This window comes from Mirounga leonina, unplaced genomic scaffold, assembly GCF_011800145.1.
Source record: "Mirounga leonina isolate KUSES-001 unplaced genomic scaffold, KU_Mleo_1.0 Mir_166, whole genome shotgun sequence".
Lineage (NCBI taxonomy): Eukaryota > Metazoa > Chordata > Mammalia > Carnivora > Phocidae > Mirounga > Mirounga leonina.
This window is the reverse complement of record NW_023270418.1, coordinates 3584377-3599978: the sequence shown is the minus strand read 5'-3', so window position 1 is coordinate 3599978 and position 15602 is coordinate 3584377. Positions and strand designations below refer to the sequence as shown.

The following is a 15602-nucleotide window of genomic DNA, read 5'->3' as shown; positions in this document are numbered from 1 at the left end:
CTGTTTAAAATACTTCAGTGGCATAATGTTGTTCTTAATAGAGGGCAACATCCAATAGACTTAGCTCCGGTCTCATCTCCAAATACTACTATTCATGTTAGCATCCAAACACCTGCTTTCCTTTAGTTCCTCAAAGTCATCATGCGCCTCCACATCTGAGGGCTTTCCCCGGTGCTATGTTCTGCATTGGGAATGTTCTAGATTCCCTCTCTGTCTAACTCCCATTCCTGCTTCAGAATATTTTAAGAGTCCTTTTTACAAGACTAGGTCAGGGTGCCCTCTTAAAGCCGCTCATATGCTTGGATTTTCCCATATTTATACATAACACAGTTGTAATTCACTGTTGGCTTAATGTTATTCTTCCTTCCCTGCTACTCTGTAAGTTACCCTGTCCTGCATATTTTCGGTGTTTATAAATGTTTTTTGAATAATTGATTGAATATCATCAATATAATGTATGCTATGGTGATACAAAGTTTGACAACTACTGGTATATGTGATTTACTGAGCACCTGTTGATACCTGTTTTTTTATATGTTCATATTTTATCTACTTAACTAGACTGTAAGCCCTTTGACAGGGGACAGGAATGCCTTACTCTTCTTTTTATTTATCAATATCGTGAATGCAGCACTCAAAAAAATATCTATCGTGGAGCAGGGAGTTGAAAATTGAAAGTTGAAAATTCTAGATCATCTGTGAAAGACTTCACATAGGGAGGTCAGGGAAGGCATCAGCCAAAAGACAACATTTGAGCAGAGACCTAAAGGGAGTGAGGAGCAAGTCATACACGTACCTAAGGAAAGAATACTCTAAGTAGACAGAAAAGCAATTGCAAAGGTCCTGTGGTAGTTGGGACCTGCTTGTGGGGTTCAAAGAACAAGGAGCTCATTATGACTGCAACACAGTAGAGTGAGGAGAAAGTCACAGAAAATGAAATCAGATAGCTGGGGAACAGAATATGTAGTGCCTTGTAGGCAGTCATAAAGATTTTGGCTTTTAGTCGAAGTAAGTCATGGTGTCATTAGATAATTTTGAACTAAGAAATGGCATGATCTAAGTTTTAAATTACTTGATGATTTAATCCATGTTAAAATTTTGACACAGTAGAAGTACCTACTGAATACTTGCTTTATTATCATATCCCATGGCATTCAGTAAGTCTGAGAAAAAAGATCAGATAGCTACTCCTCAAACTTTAAGCAACGTTTAAATATAGCAAATATGATAACATGGAACAAAATATGAGTTGGTTCCTCATTTACGATTTTCAATATATATAATTTATACATATATATTATTAGATATTTGCACATGCATTTATTATATACATAAAATATAAATCTCTCCTGTCTTAATCTTCCTACTGTACCTATTTAAAATCTGTTTATTCTGAGTTTTGTATGTCTATGACACTAATCTTCACTAGATTGTGATCATCCAGAATTGGTTCTTGGTCTGGGGAGACCATGAACTTGAGATGAGCAAAAAATATTATCTTTATTTTCACTCTCCTCTAACTGAATTTTAATATTCCTTTATTATGAATGTAATCAAACTACACACCTTTCTCACCAATAGAGATTGTATGGTTTTATTTTCTATTACATATGTTGCATATGTCTGGAAATACTAGGTTTACTTTCTCCTATACTTTAAAACTACAGCATTTTTCGGAACCGTCTTGCACTGTTGATGGGAATGCAAACTGGTACAGTCACTGTGGAAGACAGTATGGGGGGTCCTCAAAAAATCAAAAATAGGGGTGCCTCGGTGGCTCAGTTGGTTAAGCATCTGCCCTCGGCTCAGGTCATGATCTCAGGGTCCTGGGATCGAGCCTCTGCATCGGGCTCCCTGCTCAGCAGCGAGTTGGCTTCTCCCTTTCCCTCTGTGATCTCTCTGGCTCTCATTCACTCTCTCTCAATAAATAAATAAAATCTTTAAAAAAAAATTAAAAATAGAACTACCCTATGATCCAGTAATTGCACTACTGGGTACTTACCCAAAGAATACAAAACACTAATTCGAAAGGATATATGAACTCTTATGTTTATTGCAGCATTATTTATAATAGCCAAATTATGGAAGCAGTGAAAGTGTCCATTGATAGATGAATGGATAAAAAAGATGTGGTATATATACAGTGGAATATTATTCAGCCATAAAAAGACTGAGATCTTGTCATTTCCAGCAACATAGATGGATCTAGAGAGTGTAATTCTAAGTGAAATAAGCCAGTCAGAGAAAGGCAAATACCCTATGATTTCATTCATATGTGGAATTTAAGAAACAAAACAAATGAACAAAGGCAAAAAAAAAAAAAAAAAAAAGAGGGAGACAGACTCTTAAAAAAACAGACTCAAACTATAGTGAACAAACAAAAGGTTACCAAAGGAGAGGTGGATGGGGGGGATGGGTGAAACAGGTGAAGGGGATTAAGAGTATACTTTCCTTGAGCAGTGAGTAATGTATAGAATTGTTGAATCACTATATTGTACACCTGAAGCTAATATATCACTGTATGTTAATTACACTAGAATTAAAATAAAAAAATTTAAAACTACAGTATTTGTAAAACCAATGCCAGGTTAATAAAATAAGCAAATACACTGCTTATCTTTTAACTTGTGTTTTAATATTTATTTTTAATACTGTAGTAACTATATTTCAATAAAATTGGTTCTATTTTGTGTTTATACTCCTATAGGTTTTATTGCAGATATTTAAAGACATCACTGTGAAAAGGGATTGGCAGACTTCAGCCAATGGATAAAGGAGGCATGGTACAAACACAAGTATTCCTGATCCAGAAGGAAGAGTCTAGGACTTATTTGCCTTCACATCCTGCATAACATCTAGTACAAAACTGACTCTCAATACAGTTCCTGCCCTTACCCAGATGCTAGTCAGTTCACTCCCATTTTAAGACTCCTTTCTTCCTTTTTACTTCAGAGGGTTTAGTTCTTTTGACCAACTTTTGATAGAGCTAAGTTTTTTATTTTGTTTTGATTTTAGTTTTGGCTTCAAGTTACAGGAATTGCTGTATTACTTCTTACCTGGAGGCATCCATTAGATGAACAGCCTACACTGTGTGAAATTAGACATGACTAGCAAAGCAATACAAACACAAAATACATACTAGACAGCTTCACGCATGATATGTAATGCATTTTCAAACCGCTAAGCAAAACAATGGCAGGTATTCATGTAGTCAGCCCCTAAAAGCTTAAGATACAGTTGAAGAGTGCCATACACTATAAATTCAATTACCTCATCTAAGAAACATTATGCCATTACTCTGTAATGTACCAGTACCACATATTTGGACCACACACACCTATATATGATGAGAACTTACATTTTAAGTCATCTAGCAATCCTCAGACATTTTCAAGTTAAAAAGAAACATTTTCCCTCAAATTTCCAGTCCCTTAAAAAAGGTTCTTGTTATAAAATCTGTAAATGCTCTACTTTAAGAAGGGGCATGCATGTTCATTATTGATTTATTTAAATGACCTGAATTTCTCCAAAGCATGGAGTAAGAGCTCATTTTAAGGTAATTAGTTCTCTATTCTCCATATGGTGAGAGTGACTTTTCGTGACATGGTATTCCATATCCAGAGCGCTTTGACACAGCAGTGGCCACAGTCTGTGCTATCAAATATCAGGAAAACAGTTCCCCAGTTACACTCCTGGCCTGTGTGCCTGCATGTGGTTAAATGCAGGATGTGAGCCTGTAAGTGGGACAGATGATGTCACTGTGGAAAAATTCCATCAGGTTTACTTTTACGCTTGGGGGCAACGTTCTGCTGATGCTATGAAATTATGTAGATGAAAAATGTGTGTGTGTGTGTGTGTGTGTGTTCCTCCTTCTTCTAATCCAGAGTTTGTTTTAATTTTTTTTCATGCTTTCGGAATTTCAATTCGACACGTTTATTTTTAGTCTTCTGCTTCATATGCTTCTAATGCAACCATTATTTACACTACCCAACCATAGCTTACAGTTTTAACTTTGAAAGGAAAGAACTGCTGAGTAGTTTTGAAGGAGGGTCCTTTATCAGCAGATTCGCATACATCTGTAGCCTCTGAAACTTGGTAAATGTCTAGGTTAAATGTTGCCACCTAGTCTTTCTCCTCTCCCCCTCACTCTGGAATGTGGGGATTCTTAGCAGAATACTGAGTGAGGCTAGAGATCCCCTCCTGCATCTCTTAGCTCATCAGAAGCAAACTCCAATGTGAAAAAAGACCATGGGAATTTGGGAAAATGACCTCCTTTCACTCATAATAAAAAGGTTGGCAACTATTGGTCTACATATAACAAATAAGTGAGGAACCAAACATGATAATAGGAGGTGATATTTTACTCTCTTGCAATTGAGGGAAATTCTAAAATAATTCTGATTCTTTCCATTTGCTTCTTTATACATAAAAAGAAAACCATCTCAAACATGAGTGCTTATCACAAAGGTTGATTCCATGCTTTGCACCCGGTTATATTCCATTTGGCTAGAACCTGTACACTTGTCCAAATAATTGTGAAGTATGCAAATATGCTTCTAATTTCATCATACAGATAATTCAACAAACTTTATACTGTTTTAAGTAATTTCCCCCCCCCCAAAAAAACCCAGCCCACCTTCTTAAACAGTGGCTATCTTGACCACCCACTAAAAGAGTTATATAACAGGGACAGTGGCAATTCTTCTATAATTTACTGAGGACAGCCAGATGAGAATAATTTAATTAAAATTTTGACTTTGTGATAAAAGAGGAAAAGGATGTAATAATAATGTATGGGTAGCAGGAATGGTCAAATTCATATGCTGAAATCCACTTAAATCATTGCAATAGCCTCATATATAAGCGCATTGGGCACTGAGATGTGTGCACAGCCATTATATTTTATAAAGCAGGCATTATTATTTTTAATTGGTGAACCTTTTGATTTTAGGAGGTAGATGACATACACTCAAAATAAAAATTTTAAACAACTATGTGTATAAAAACTTTTCAATGTATACTACTATATGTTTTAAGTTCTGTTCTAAATTCAACCACATGATAAAATATTGCCTTTCTTTTATTTCACCTGTGACTGCTTAAAACTAATTTTTTTCAAATCACTTTGTGAGCATGACCTCCAAGGTATTCCATTAATACCACATCTATCCTGTTCCTCCCCAGTAGAGAGCAAATTCCTTGAGGAGACTGGGTCTACCTTTACATCACCACCTTTCTTACCAACAACATATATGCACATAAATATTCACAGTAAATCACATCATCTCTTGTTTCTAAAACATAGACTCATCAATCATCTATCAAATTTTAAAATAATATATATAAGTAAGGACTCAGTTATCATAAAATATTTGTAGTTCATAACATTCTATATTATTAAAGGTTGTTGAAATAAAATGAACTTGCTGTACTCCATGATCATTTTCATCTCTTTTTTGAGTTATCCCTCAGTTAATAAAATAACATATTTTTGGGAAGCCAGTAGCAACATTTAATGCTTATTGTTCCTATGCACTGAAATTCTCTGGTTCCCTCCTGCAGTTTTACAGAGACTGTATTTTTTCCTTGGTTGTTAAAGACTGTTTTGGTAGATGGCTAATTAGGGGCTCTGAGAAGAAACAATGGTTCTTATATTCCCATTTCACTCACCAACTATTTTATTGGACAAAAGGGGTGGTTATTGAGAAAAAGATGCAAAGAAAACACCCTCCACAGTGATTTCATCTTTACAGCTCCTTCAGTAATTGAAAGACAGAACCCTTAATTACTGTAGTAATACCTCATTTCAGGTCAAAAATCTCTCTTGAGAACTTATTCCATGAAAGGGCCTACAATTATTCTTTTTCTTAATTATCCATGATGAAGAAATTCATAAAACCACTAGTTATCACTCATCTGATCCTTATTTTATTAGAACCACGGTATACACTATAAACAGGTCTTGAAAAATAATCCTCAAATGGAATAAAACATTTGGATATTAATATGCTCATTTCTGTCATCATTTTTACCTTTAGATAACACTCTGAACTCAAATAATAATATACCATGTGAATATATAATAACATTTGCAATGAACTAAATGATCAATCTCCAGAATTCTCTTACTAAATTAGACTTCCATGGTCTATTACTTTGCCAATCTCTTATCAGCACTTCTAATGTCCTCAGAATCTTTTTCTTTCCCTGAGCCACCCCAAAATTCTCCAGTTCTCTGTTCTCCCCATTACCTAAAAGTCAGCTTTGTTCCTTATGATTCTGAACATTAAAGACTTTTGAGTTAAGAGAAACCAGCAGAGGGAGAATTTTCAAACTTGGTGAGAATAAAAGTCTTCATGATTCCAAATCAAGAATTGCTAAAATTCACTAAAAACAGCATTCTGGATCTGCAAGTAAATATCTACACTGGGCCATTCATTCATTCATTCATTCATCCAAAAACATATCTACTGAGCACCCATACACCAGATTTTATGATAGACTTATATACAAATAACATATTAACCATGTTCTCGAAGATCTTAGAGTCTAGTAAAGGGATAAAAGCAAGCAAACAACCAAGTATAACAATATGGTCCAGGTGTTGTGATGGATGGAGAAACCATAAATATGGAGGCCATCACTACCTATACAGTATGATCATTAAAAACATCTCTACTCTTCCAAGATCCTCTTCCTTCTCTTTAGGAAATGATCCCGCTCTCATTTTATTCAGTCTGAGAACATGTCAATCAAGGTGAGGCCATGACCTGGCCACAGAATTGGCTGTTAATCACACTAATGATACTCCCTCTTGCTAAAATTTGAAACTTGAGAGAGATGATAAATGGATTTAATAGCTTCATGTTAATGAGCACCCACATGTACTAGGTATTACTCAGTGCTTATGGAGATTAAATTTAGCCGCCATAACAACTGATAAGTTAGGTACTATTATTAGCTACAGGTTACAAATGAGGAAATTAAGGCACAGAGAAATTAAGTAATTTCCCAAGTTAATTAACAGTGGAGTCATGATTTAAACCCAGGAAGTGTGGCTATTGAGTCCACACGATTAACCACTCTGCTTAGCTGAGCTCTCTAAAAGTGTTTAAAATGATTAAATCTGACAGTGGTACTCTGAAGTGACTGCCTAAGTATCTATGTTCTATAACCTTGGGATTTGGTATAAATCCTAGGTCTTCCAAAGCTATTGGTTTTTATTTCTTTAGCATCAGAGAGTGAAGTTCAGAAAAATATGAGACATTTGGAATTGGTGTTGAGGCTGATACTAGAACAAAACTGGAATGGAAAACTAGCATTCTCTTTTTTGAGAATAAACTGTTTTTGTGGGCTTTTAAGCTTACAGTATTTTGGCATCATTTTTATGAAAGAATTACAGGATTATGAATATGAAATCAGATATGGAATCAGGTATTTATTTAAGATAATAAAAGAAGGCACAACAAATAAATAGCTTTTAAAAGATGATAAACACTAGAACCATCAAAATGCACAAAAAGAACATAATATTTTAATTAATTAACTGCCTGACAGAACACTATTTTGCTTTTCCTTAAGATTTTGGCTCTATACTTTCTGGTTGCCTCTTCATAAACAATAATTTAGAAATATTTTCACAGGAAGAATAAAAAGATAACCCAATCTTTCTTTTAAGCATGATTAAGCCAAATAAATCTTTTTAATAGTTTAGAATAACCTCTTTCAGCTTTATAACTCATTATTGATAAATACCATGAATTTTAAAATCTACAAAAATTCTGTTGTCCTAGTTAGAGAAATCAATCAGGTTTCTTTTACATGTGAGCTTTTGGATGCAGAAGAATGTTCCACAGAATAGTTGTGATATAAAGAATTCAAATAATATGATTTGCATTTGGTATTGGCTCCTGTTCTTGGCTAAATTCCTGTCCCCTGACCAGTTTGTTTCCAAATGGGAAAGAGTTAAATTTTTATCTTGGGGGAGGGGCAGAGACATGAAGTGGGGAGGATAGGCTGGCACTCCCTCTCAGGAAGTAGGGAAGGTACATGGTAGATTCCTCTACCCCTGGTATTCTCCTGGACCAGGCTAAGAAAGGAGTATCAATTAACCTGGGCATTCCTGGAACCATTGCTCTGTCCTTAAAATCTCAGCTAGCCATAGTCAGAGCTGATGATCTCCAGCAGGTATCAAAATATTGCAGCCTGGATCAGGTTGGATTTAGATCCATCTCACAGTATAACTCTTAGCCAATACAGGAATTCCTGGCTGACTGGTTACATAGTCTCAACATACATTTAAAATCTTGAGTGCCACTAAGTATGTTATGGCAGGGTTTTTCTCTATCTGTATAATAGACTTTGAGGGTGTTACTTTGAGGAAAGCAGGATGTAATTTCAGATTTGGCAGAATTAATGTACTTTAACTGCACTAACTAGAATTCCGTGTGCTAGCATGGATAGCTACAGATGATCCTGTTAATAGTCTGCTAGATTCGCTAACACAAACGAAAATGCAAAGCTAGCACACCCTAAATGCCACTAAAAGGCTAGAAACCACTTGGCAAAATATAGAGGAAGGAATTCAAACCTTGGAAAAGAAATGTTGCATGCAACTGATAATGTGCACCTCACCTAAGCCTACTTTTTCCCGGGTCACTCAGTGGGGCCCAGAGAGGCTCTATTTTTTACTAAGATATGAAGAACAGGTTGGTGAGGAAAGTTCCAGAATTTCCTAATGTGATTTTCGATCCAGAAAGAGGATGCTGGAGACAGGAGTTTTCTCTTGTTAATGTGAATGGGGATTCGCAGGGTGGCAGGAATACGTAGTGACACTTAACTGTCATAGGCAAGGTGGAATGGTTGCCAGAATACAAAGTAGGCTAATCAAATCTCTTAGAATAATCTGCCCCATGGGAGATCTGACTATGGTTTATTAATCATGGGGCCTTTAGCTGTAAATTGAAAGGCAACTTCCTAAGTTCTTGATTTGTATAACAGAAACAGCAATGGCAGCAAAATGAGAGAATCTTTCTGATGACCCTGTTCTTAGACTAGAGCCAATTTATAGACCCAAGGCCCACTTAATGAAAGGAGTAGTGATCTCAAGCCTTGCCTGTAAAGCTTCCTTCTAATCGTTAAAGGGACCTGAATAGTTTGCTACGCATTAGGGAAAGGGAAGTGTCTTATGGAGATCAAGTGACAGATGGGTTTTTGACCTAAGCCTAAGTTATGACTATTGTTCCTTTGTACATATAGAAGTTATTTTTATATTTTTCCCTGAATGAGTAATTGGCAAGAGTAATCTCAGCAACTGTCATAATTTTTATTCCCAAACATAGGGGATAAAATATCACAACTCAGAAAAAATCAGAGATTCATGCACTCTCAATGGCCTGAACATTGCAAGGAAAGTGATTTCTATCACATCTCCATTCAACTCAAGCCAGTATAAAAGATGGATGAGGGGCGCCTGGGTGGCTCAGTCAGTTAAGCGACTGACTTCAGCTCAGGTCATGATCCTGGAGTCCCTGGATTGAGTCCCGCATCGGGCTCCCTGCTCAGCGGGGAGTCTGCTTCTCCCTCTGACCCTCCTCCCTCTTGTGCTCTCTGTCTCTCATTCTCTCTCGCAAATAAATAAATGAAATCTTTAAAAAAAAAAAAAAAAGATGGATGAGATGTGGGCAACAGCAGGGATAAATAATGAAGTAACAGTTTCAATCAGAGTTGCTGTTGTAGATGTGGTGTTTCCACTGAAGAATATATATTAGAAAATATCCTAGGGGTACCTGGATGGCTCAGTGGGTTACGCGTCTGACTCTTGATTTAGGCTCAGGTCATGATCTCAGGGTTGTGAGATCAAGCCCCACGTCAGCCTCCATGCTCAGCATGTAGTCTACTCGAGATCCTCTTTCTCCCTCTGCCTCTGCCTCTGCCCCTCCCCCTGTGTATACACACGCTCTCTCTCTCTCAAAATAAATAAATAAAACCTTAAAAAGGATAAAAGAAAATATCCTAGTACTTAGCATGCATCTGTTGGTCTGGAAAATACAATTTTCTTTTCTTTTTTTTTTTTAAAGATTTTATTTATTTATTCATGAGAGACAGAGAGAGAGAGAGAGGCAGAGGGAGAAGCAGGCCCCCAAGGAGCAGGGAGCCCGATGTGGGACTCGATCCCAGGACCCTGGGATCATGACCTGAGCCGAAGGCAGACGCTTAACCATCTGAGCCACCCAGGCGCCCCTGGAAAATACAATTTTCTTAATCCTGATAAATAGAAAATTCCAAAAGCTGTTTGTATACGCTTGACAAAAATAACCGAAGTGTTTTACTATCCTATACATCAGCTCAGGCTCTGTGGCATAACCTATAGGAACATGTCAACATCACACAACACACTCTTCTGTCAGATCGTGGTATTTTGCTGACTTGATATTCCAGAGCAGGAAAAGTAGGCACACCAGACGGCTTCATAACAGACATGCACTCCGGAGGGTAGAACATAAATCACATGACAACCCAGAATGGGGGTTTTGTCAACTAAATGAGGTTTCTGGGTCCAGTAGTAAGGGCCATGTAGGAACACTGCCTTCTTTGTAAAGGACACCATGCAAATGTTCCTAGCTTGCTATTATTGTCTGATGGAGACTGAATCTCCATCTTGGGATGCGAGGGACCATAGAACTTGAAATGTTCATTATGAACTTAGTGCCAGATGATCAACTTGGCCACATTTTTAGTTGTGCTCAGCAATATTCTATCACCTAAGATATTCCGTCACATTTGGCACTAGTTAATTAGGCCTTAAGATCCAGGTAAATTCCTTAAGTCCATCACTCACTCCCTATTATGGTTACTTTTTCATCCTGCTGCTTTTGTTTTCCTTAGCCCACACATAGAGCAACCCAGATCAAGACCTGTATCAAGTCTTTTATGACTAGTTGACTATGGGTGGGGAAAAAAAGTCAAGCTCCTTTTCATATAATTCTATATGATACATCAACATTTATTGCTATGTATTAAAACTTCATTTAGGCATAACTCTATAAGATGGACTAGAAGAGAAACACTCCCCATGAGAAAAAAAACTCAGCAAGATATTTCATTGTTTCTGACAAAAAGATGAAAGATTTTCCCAGTGGTCAAGAACTTAGAGAAATGGTGACAGGGGAATTAATTTTATATTGGGAAATAATTTACTTTTATATATTTAAAACTTGAAGATGTATGTATTTTTTTTAAATCCTGAGGAACTGGGCTTTATTACTAACTTTTCTTTTTTTTTCTTTTCCTCTCAGTCCAGGCAGCAAAATAACCCATAAAAAATCATTTATTTCCACATCATTATACCTGTATTCCCTCCATTTATCATGCCTCACTCTGTTGGCTTAGTCCTAGCATTATATCTGCATTTAAAAATCATGAATTTCTTAAGGAATACACAGTTATTTTATTTTATTTTATTTTATTTTATTTATTTATTTTTTTGGAATACACAGCTATTTTAATTGCATAGCCAGATATAGATGACTCCAGATTAATCACAGCTGAGATTTTCTTTTCAAAAAAACCTTTTTATCACTTCTACCATACTTTCTTGTTCTGTCAGAGGTATCAGCAGTAAACACACATTTCTGGATTTCTCTGAAATCAATCTTGATAAGATGTTCTCTAAACAAAACGTGCTGTTGATTTTTGAGGGAAAAACCTCTAATCTCTATGTTTTATCTAATTCCTGGATGGTAAAACATCCTGAAGCAGTGTTATCTTGCAGCTCAAATAACTAGATATTCTTGATGGGCAAATGTACTATAGACATTCTATCTGACTAGGATGTTCTTTCCCCCAAACAAGGACTGGATTCTACATTTAGATGGTGAATGTTCAGTTCCTTCCTTGGAGCATAATGTAGCATTCTACTAGGTAACAGAACTTCTTTTTTGTCTTTTCCCTCCATGTGTTTCAAAACTGATCTAACCACCCAGGGCTCTTTGAAGTCAAAGGAAGCTCTGAACCCGGGGAAACTCTGATGTCTGGGGCAGGGACTCTCAAGATCAATGAGACAAACAGAAAGGAATGTTAGGAGAAAAAGAGAGGTTGAACCCTTTGAATGTCATGCACCATGTTGATGCCCCAGTCGATGAGAGAATCTTGTACACAAATCAGCAAGTCATGACTGGTAGAAAAAGAACAGAGTAAATATACAGTAACAGTTGAATTCTATCTGGACCAGGAAGTGAAAGTTTATACATCAATGAAACAATTATTCTGTCTTGATTGGAGATGCCAACTTTGAGTCAGATAACGAAGGGTCAAAAAGCATAAAATCTGACCTTGGGTTTATCGCTTGTTTTAGTTTTCCCATCCCAATAGGTATTGAAAAGATTCGTTTTGGTTAGGTTTTTGCCTTTTAAGGTCCTGAGCTCCAGGAATATTAACATTTGTAGTTAGAGTGAATTAATCATATTATGGTACATATAAACTAACCAAAATCAGATTATACATTAAACTGCTGCACACTAGTCTCAAAAGCATCTACCTAACTATTGCCTAATTCCTTGAAATTTCTGCAATGTTTCCATACAAAGTGGGAAAATACAAAGCCTAGGATTAACTACTGATAGCTAACAAACATAGAGAGGCTATTTCTATTGATCTATTGGGAAGCCTAGAAAGAATCATTGGATAGCATTTATTTTCATTCACAGTATTTTATCAAGCCATAATAGGATATGACTCATGGATTTATAACTAAAATATTAAAGTTGTAAACTGTCTATTTATTAAATATACTTGCAAATATTAGGAGTGTTTAAGTCACTCTTAACATGGACATACTTCATACATACCAAGCATAACTTCCTTGCTCAAATGTGTTTATACAGCTATAAAATCCCCAAATTAAAGATCAATCAGGAAAAGTAAAATATTGTTAGAGAATGAGCATGTGAGATTTAAGTGCTAGGAGAAAATTACAAAGGGCTTCCTGTGGCATGACTTTAGGTGGGATCCAGTTTGTGGTTGATTCTCTTAAATGTAATCCTGTTTTAACATCTCCCTAACTATAACAGTTTCACTAATTCATCAAAGGTATTGACCAACTTCTCTGTCTTTTCCACTATTGTTCCTAGATTTTAAAATGCCAAGGTGGAAAATAATTATACACGCAAGCAGACAATACTGTAGCTTACAGGTTATTTATACACAATTTGAAAGCCTCCCTTTTTTCTATAGGAAATATTCAACGTACACCTAACTACCTGGGTTTTAGCAAATTTATTCTTGTGTAAAGTTAGATTTAATAACAGCAAAATGCCGTACAATTTCATATAATGTCTGTTTTAGACAAAATATGGATTGAAAATAAAAGTATATTGGACTTATGAAAATGCTCGTGTCAAACTTGGATGGATTGACAAAATTATACTTATGACCCATAATAGCTGTGAAATATTAGCCATTTGGCTCATCTACTGAAAAATTTCTCATAAAATGTAAAAAAGAAAAACTAGCCTTCTTTGCATTTTTTTCATATAGTAAGACACATGCTATTTTGATTTAAACTGCATATTGTTGGAAGTAAGTTGTGAAATATACAAATTCTGCCAAGGACACAGAAGGTAATTCAGTCAAGAGTAATTGTGTCAGTTTCTAACTCAGATTAAATTTGATTTTTTGAGCACTGAAAGTGAGGTCATAAAGAGTATTTTTAAATCTACACTTGTTCAATTACCACAGTTGAGTTTTTATACTCAAAATAAAAATATATTTATCATAATCAGAATAAATTTGAACTTTATATTTAATTAAACAAATGGCTTAGGGTCAAGGAAGTATTTCGAGTTTAATAAAACCTTGCTGCAGTTTTACTCACTTTGAAAGGAAAACTTAATTTGTTTCTTTTTATGTTTCAGAGTTTTATTACAAAAATGATATAATTTGAAATGAATGTTTCAAAAGAAAAACAGCTATCAAAATCTTGATCCATAACTATTCTCAATATTACATATTATCATGGAGATTTAGGGCAAAGGTACACCTATTTTAATGTATCATGTTAACTATGAACATTTACAAAGTACTTATCTTTTTCTTCTAGTTTCTTCTAGCAAATCAAAAATTCTTATCATTATCTCTTAACTCTTTCACATACAGAGGGGAAATAATATTTATCTAGAGTCTTTTTTGTGCAATGCTTTCTGGAAAGTATATATGCATAATTATTACTCCTACTTTATGGGTACAGAAACTAAGGATAGACATGTCTAATTAGTAAATAACAAAACCGGAACCCAAGTAAAATGTGCTCAAGACCAAAGCCTTTGAATTATAGGCTAATGCTTTGGGGGTTGGTTTACTCTTGATGGTCTTACAATTACAATTCTATTTGGAGAGCTCAGCTTCTGTGTTTTTTTGTTTTTAAGATTTTATTTATTTATTTGACAGAGAGAGAGAGAGAGAGAGAGAGAGAGAGCACAAGCAGGGGGAGGGGCATGCAGAGGGAGAGGGAGAAGCAGGCTTCCTACTGAGCAGAGAACCTGACTTGGGCCTCAATCCCAGCACCCTGGGATCATGACCTGAGACCACCGCAGACACTTACTGATTGAGCCACCCAGGTGCCCCTCTGCTTCTGTTTTATAAAGCATAAGCTTGCAAAACAAAACCAGAAAACCTTACACTAGCCTTTGTAGAGTTGTTTATTCTTTGTTACTTACGAAGGATTTAAGACCTTAACATTGAAGTAATGGTCACTCTTCCTAACAATACGCAAATCAAATGGAAGTTTCAGGACCAATGCAATATTAACATAATGCTCTCCAAAGAATCTGGGCCCAGCAAGTTTTTCCCCTTTGTGAATTATTTCACAGTGAACCTTCTATACAAATTGTGCTCCTATTAGGTGTTGTTTTCTCCTTGGTAAGCTGAAGTAGAGGTCAGGTTCATTACAGTGGAAAGCACGGCAGGAGAGTTATTGGCTTCCTAAGGGTCCTAACATTAAGTGTGACATGAGCATGTTCACAATCTCTTCATGTCTATACTACCCGCAGTGAGCTAAAATGAGGTGCACCAGGCTCAGAAAGAGGATGTCCATATCAAAGTCTTGCTCTGTCACTTACTAGCCAGGGGATCTCACACAGACCACTTAGTCTGCATCTATCCGAAAGAGAAAAAAAAATACCAACACAGTGGTTTCCAAATTTTGCTGCACATTAGAATCACCTGCAGAGCTTTGGAGACATCCCAATCCCCAGGCTGCACCCCATAGGGATTAAATCAGGATGTTCAGGTACGGGAGCCCAGTCTGAGTAAATTTTAAAGATACTCAAGTGCAGCAAGGTTTGGGAGCCACTGAATTAACTAATACTTTCACAGAGCTGCTTTTAAGGTGAAAAAAAAAAAATGGAGAGACTTTGTATAATAGCATATAGTACTTTACAGAGTGATATGAAATATAACCCCCAAAGTAAGTACAGTGCTGTAAAAAAAAATACATGATTTTAAGGAGCTTGATATGTGTTCTAATTTTAGTTCGGCAATCATAAAGAAACTATACATAAGTTATCAGTTTTACTGGATTTTTTTTTGCCAGAGTTATAGCCAAT

The 15602-nt window shown here is 36.0% G+C and overlaps 1 protein-coding gene across 1 annotated transcript in view; it reads right to left on the bottom strand.

Annotated features, from left to right (window-relative positions):
* The window catches only part of GAS2 (growth arrest specific 2), a 119137-nt gene that overhangs the window by 91751 nt on the left and 11784 nt on the right, over positions 1–15602 (bottom strand). The window lies entirely within an intron of this gene.